The sequence below is a fragment of the Carlito syrichta genome, unplaced genomic scaffold, assembly GCF_000164805.1.
Source record: "Carlito syrichta isolate Samal-C Ts95f unplaced genomic scaffold, Tarsius_syrichta-2.0.1 Scaffold316362, whole genome shotgun sequence".
NCBI lineage: Eukaryota > Metazoa > Chordata > Mammalia > Primates > Tarsiidae > Carlito > Carlito syrichta.
The window spans coordinates 1,174,738-1,181,213 of NW_007260458.1; positions in this window are offsets into that span (position 1 = coordinate 1,174,738).

Consider the following 6,476-nt stretch of genomic DNA (forward strand, 5'->3'; position numbering starts at 1 on the left):
CGACCCCCGAGGGCCGGCCGCGGCACTGCGCCTGGCTCCACACCGCCCCGGCAGCTCCTCGCGGGGAACAATAGACTCGGCTCGCCGGGCTTAGGGTTCATCTGCAATGTGCCGCACATTTCACACGCACACAAAGCCGGCGGAAAGGGGGGCGGCGCGGGGAAACGGCCACTACCGGTTGTTCCGGGGTTAGGGGTGGAGGCGATGTTCGCGTCCCCGGCCCGGCTGGTGGAAGGGCCGCCACGGAGTCCCCTCCCGCTCGCCCGCCGGGTAGTCCCGGTGTGGCGCTCCGGAGGGTGAGGGAGCTCCGAGGGCAACTCCTCACGCGACGCGACACTCACAGATCAGGAGGAAGTCGATTTGTTTCCTTTCTTTTTTTAAGGTCTAAAGGAATCGGCTTTTATGAGCCTGACGCTAGTATCTTGGGGCCTGCATTTAGCACATTTTCCGTGAATTATCTATCCACGAGCTAACTTCCAACAAACTACCCATTAAATACGGCGTGAACTGCCTGTCCTAGTTCCGTGGAGGTAGAGTAATGCTCTTAATTCATCTAGCCTTTGGTCGGTTTCACGTACCCAACCGGATTATCCTATGACCAAAGTTATGCAAACAATAATTAAACAGATTGGGAAGCAATCTGTCGAACTTGGCCAATAATAATTAACGTGGATGTGTGTCTTTATACAGCCAGCTATCTTGAAGGTTGCTGCGTTTAAGAAAAATATCGAATAGGACACGTTTTTCCTTGCTTTCTCCCAAACGTCTTAAATGTGATCCTCGTTTAAAATGTTTTTGAAGGTTAAAAAAGAAACTTAACGCTTAAAATGGCACAAGTGGGAGACTCAAAACATCTCGGCAAATACTACCACCTTGATTTGCATTTACGAGGGATGCTGGAGCCGGTCCTTGGCTACAAATGTTAATTAAGCTCGCGGGACGTGGAGCGCCTTGTTGCTGTTCCCATTTCAGTGACGGCCACCACGGGCAACGTCACCGACGAGCCCAAGGTCACAGGGCAGTCAGGGTCCGGACGGGTTATTTCGGGCAGTCGATCCGAGGGGAGTATTTATCGGGTGGTGAAAGATTATGTAACATGGGCCAGCGTGCTTCCGGCGCTCACTCGAGGAAACGGACTCAATTCCCAGCTAAAGTTTGTCTCTCCGAGGGGGTCGGAAGAAGGCTGTGGCGAGGAACTTCGCGACACCCCGGGGCCAGTGAGTGTCTCGGAAGCCTGCGAGGGGCGGAGACCCGGCCCGGGGGGGTGGAGAAGCCGGGCCGCGGTGGCGGGCGACGGGTGGGGGTGGGACGAGGGGGACCCGGCCAGCCGGCCCTTCCCCCCCCGGTCCTCTTAGGGGGAGTGGAGATGTGGGCCTCGGCGCTGCGTGGCCCGGGCTGTGCGGATTCCCTAAACGCCGCACTTGCGCACAGCCCCTTACGTAACCGTCAGTGCCGGGGATTCCCTAGAGGGGGTCATTCTATTCAACCATTATACACACCCCGGGCTCCTGCCGCCGCCGCCTCACAAAATGGCGGCGCCCATAGAGGAGACAGCGGCCGCCGCCTCGGCCCCATTTTGTGGGAGGCGAGAGATCTGTCAACATGGAATACCTCCGCTGAGGCTGCGTCCGAGTTTGGGGATCCTACTTAAGGGATGGAGCCTAGGGGACCACGTTAGACGGAAAATGTCAACGACTTCCAGCAGCTCTCCGCGTTTTTACTTTTTCATTTTATGGAAGGGAGCGCCAGAAGCCGCTGGGGTAACTGTAACTAGGGGAGAAGGGAAAGCTGCGCTGACCGCTCCGGGGACCGGCCGCGGCGTCCTGGTGACTTTGGTTGCTCTTCCACGCTTCCGGCAGCTGATCGGGATCTCGCCGGAGGTCGCCCGGGCCGCCTCGGAGGCCTCGGCCGCGCCACCCGTGCAGCGAGACTTTTCGGTAGTTTTCGAATGCCGCAGTCCACGGCCCCGCCGGCACCCCTCGTCTGAGTCGCGGGCTTCGGGAGCCCCGGAGGTCCCTGCTACTGGAGCCCGGCTGCCGGGAGCGGGCTGTACGCGCGGATGCCGGCGGATCCGAGCCCGGGCTGATGGGGCAGCACCGGGAACCGAGGCGTGCACGCCGGAATTTAAGTCGTCCGAGTCGGGACTTCGGATTGTGTGTAAATGAGGCCTCAGGTGAAACGTTAGGACGCCTTTTCTAGCGTCTCAGTCTGCGGTGGGCAGACCGAGTTGCCTTTATTGCTAAACCGAAGGACTGAATGGAGGAATGACAGGTTTTTACTTTCCAAGAGGAGGTTGCCACTTTGAAGTCACTGCTGGTAATGTGTGTACATACACAAGCGTGCATATACAGTAGTGCTTTGCTTTTCAGAGCAAGTGTCAAAGGCTACCGACATGCAGTGATGCTAATATTTTAAAACCTTTTTTTAAAAAAATGTAAGGTGTGAAGCTGGAGAATTGACTTTAAACAGTTCTTTTTCTGTAGAAGAGGCTGTTATCCTCAAAATGGAGTCCTAAAGTATATCTGATGGATAGAATTTAAATTCTTCTCATTTTGTGTATGCTCTAGTCACACTAAAAGCATAAATGTCAGACTTGGTGTTGTCAGATTACTTAACATGGTTCAATTTCCCCATGATTAGAAAAATATAAAAGTAAGCTATTAACGGTATTTTCTTGTAAGAGTGTTGTAAATGTTTAAAGAAAGATGAGGTTCATCTGTTGAAACAAGCATTACACGAATAATTGATCTTAAATGTTGTTTCTCAGTTGAAGCAATCATTTGTGTTTACATGACTTTTTAACAGTGTTTAGTTTGTGTTGATTTTGACCCTCAGGTTTCCTCGCTACTGCAGAAGTGCAGCTTTCTGCAGGCTGCGCCTCATCGCTAAGTTCCACACCCCATGCCCTGCCGCACCCGGTGTCTACTCCTGGTGTGTGGGTCACCGAGATACAGTTTCTGGCCCTGTCTGTTGCTACTGATGTCCTTTGGAGTTAATAAATGTGGTTGCCACTAATCAGTCTGCAACTCTTGCAAGAACACCGTATTCAGCACCCAAGTAGAGTCAGAGAATATTTTTTTATGAGACTGCACTCCAGTAACCCTAGTGCATAGTATTACATTTCTTATTACCATATTGCATTTCCTATAGTGGGCAGCATAGAGCAGGTGGATCCTGGGAAAGTAATATTAGAGATGTGCTGACAGTTTTACAATACATTTTCTCCAACTAATCTGACAAGACATAAAATGTAGTTCATATTTTTCAGCATTAATGGAAACTGTTCCTATTTTAAAATGACCAATAACAGTGAAAACTGTTGCATTTCAATGTGTATAGTATACTGTTTTGATGAGAAATTATGACAAAGCCTTGATGGGAAAAAATTCAAAGCAATGATATGTAACTGCAAACCCTGCACAGTATAATTAGAGATTTCTGTTATTTTATCAGTCTTTGATTCTTGTCAGTTTTAATATTACTTAGTGAAGAAATTGTGATAAGTTAAAAATTCCCACATTTAACTAAACTTAAAAAAACTATCCAGTTTTAAGTCAAGCATGTCAGTTATATGATTACAGCAGCTGAAGTGACTTAATTGAGCAATTGATATGTCAACTCATTGGCTAAATTTTTGGATTTTAGGTTACTCTGAGATTTTTTTTAATGATATGGTAGGTTAAACAAGTCAATAGCCATTAAATCAATATTTCTCTAAAGATGACGCTTGAAGAAAGGTACTTTTGGTGAGATGTGAGGATGCTTTGGTGGCTGGTACTCTTGCCTGTATTTACTGCTGTACTTTTTTACGTGAGCTAATTTCTCTTATTTGAAAATCTGACTACAATAGCAAATCATAGATGATGCCTTTCTATTACGATGATTCTAAAGGGTAGGTGACTAAGCTTTTAAAAGATAAGGAAATAGTTTATTCTGTTGAGGATTAGGGTAATTTTAATGCAGATTCTCTGAATGTTGTGGACAAATTTCCGAATGAGTTGGCCCAAAAGGGTCCGTTAAACTTTTTTGGAATTTTTAAAGTTTCTTTTTACTAGATATTAGAGGTTATGCTTTGTACATTAAATCCAGTGTGGTTTATTTTTTAAGTGGTAATTTTCAACTTAAAAGGCTTTTGAATAAGACTTAACTAACAAGTTCAAGTTTAGGCAATTATACTCTTGGAAAAGAATTCCCAAGTGTACTTTTGACAAGGAGTTAGTCTCAGTAGTTGTTTAGGTCATTTATTTAATCCTAAATTTTTACAATTGTTATGAGTTTAATGTGCAACATTTGTCCATGATTATTATTTCATCTATTTTGATCACTGAAAACAGAGGTTGTCCACAAACTGACTGTGCTCACTATACACAGTTTATAGTATTTAATAACTTCTGAAAGTTTTAGGAGAACAATTACTAAACCATGGAACTATTTATTGTCAATGTATATCGCTGAATCACTGAGTAAATATTTATTGAATACCTATCTTGGACAAGAGGTAAGGGAAGGGAGAATGACTTGTTCCTCAAGGAGATTGTACCCCAGTAGTAGATTTTTTTTGTTTTAAGTGCTAGCTTTAAAAGGTTATAATGAAGCTGAGCACAGTGCCACACATCTATAGTCCCCGCTACTCTAGAGGCTGAGGCAGGAGAACTCCTTGAACCCACAAGTTCAAGACTCTGTCTCTTAAAAAAAAAAAGAGAGAAAGAAAAAAGGAGTTATAAAGAAATATTCAGACCAGAGGGTTCTTAATGTTTAATACTTAAGCAGGATCTTTAATATAACGTTAAATTCAAAATTCTGTTTAAAATAAGGACAAATATTGTGTACAAAACAGCATCACATTAGTGTTAGAATTGGTATTAGGATTACTGTTACTCAAAGTGTTGTAACGTTAATAGCAAACATTTAAATCACATTCTTTGAAAACTTGGATCTACAAAATACGTGATTCCAATAATTAACTTTTTAATTATGGGAAAAGCAAGGAATGTTCAGTGAATGTAAAAAATATACTACCGAGCAAACAAACAGAAATTGTTTTAATGAATTTTTATTTTCTGCTTCAATTTTTTGGTACATTGACTCTTCTTGACATTGCACTTTGCTATTAATCAAAAAAAATTAAACCCCAAAGACAAATTAATTCTGTATTTAATGCAGATTTAATTCTTGACTGGCTGTAATGCTTAAGGAGTTGGCAGTCTTGTTGGCGAAACAATAAAATAGGAATTAAGCTGAAATGCAAAACTGTAATAATTAGGTTTCATGAAAGTATATACAGTTTTCCTTCATAACTGCATTACTCAGAGTAGTGTTAACTTAATAATAATTTATTTAGCGTTTGTTTTCTCTGAAAACATATCACACACTATTCATATATAGCATCAAAATGGAAATTCAGCTAGGGCCAATGTAAATTGTTGAAGCCTATCGCTATACATTAAAGGAAATTCTAACCAATGTTTCGATGAAAACAGTTTTTTTTAAGGTGCCATGATTCTTTAAAATGATTTGTAGTACATACACCTGAAGATTCTATAATAGTCTTTGTGTGATAATGTTCGTGAGAAGCATTTATAAAGTTACTTGGTATGATGTTAGCTATGGGATTGTAAAAAATAATAAACAATTATTCAGGAATACAGAATGACTGACATAATATTTAGCAGTTAACTACAATGCCTGCAGGTATTTTAAACAAAGATGAAAATTTTAGACTGTTGTGCTATGTTTTTATAACCAATCTTCTTTATTAACAATACTAACATTAATAACATTTAGCTAACAGTAATTGTTGATAGGCTAAATAAATATGGAATGTAGATCCTGTTTCTAACGTTTATCAGTTTTAACCCCATTTAAATTATGGTACTCAGGGATAATCAAAAGTTAAATGATGGTCCTCCTGTTTCTCTGGAAACTGAAAAGAAGCTTTCTTTTTTTAGAGTATGCAAAAATTTGTTCTTCCCACCGAACTGAATTCATCCTTTATACTGCTATTTACTAACCTCTATTGTTTTTCTACTCCATTAAAGTTGGTACCACTAAAAATAGTAGTGATATCAGTACTACAAAACCCTAGGTAAGTTTGTGCCCACTGCAGATACACTCATTCCTTTTCATTCGTAAGATTCTTCTGAAATAATAGTATATTCCCAGCTAGATAACTTGTGGTCTGTTTTTGGTGTCCAAGGAGTCCATGAGCCCTATGAAACAAGATGTGTTTATTTGCATTTTTCAAGGGAGAAGGTCTCAGCAGACATGGACATCTTTAAAGGACCCTGTTTAAGCTCTATGTGCTTAAGACAAGTAGTAAGATTGCTTCAGGTGTTGCTTTTTATTTTGAGTGCTATTGGCCTATTGGGAAAAGCATTTTAAACATTAGTTAAGGAATACTACTTTAGTTTTAGTTCACCAAATTGAAAGAATTACAACAAACAAAAATCTATTTTTTTTTAATTTTTTTTTTTTGA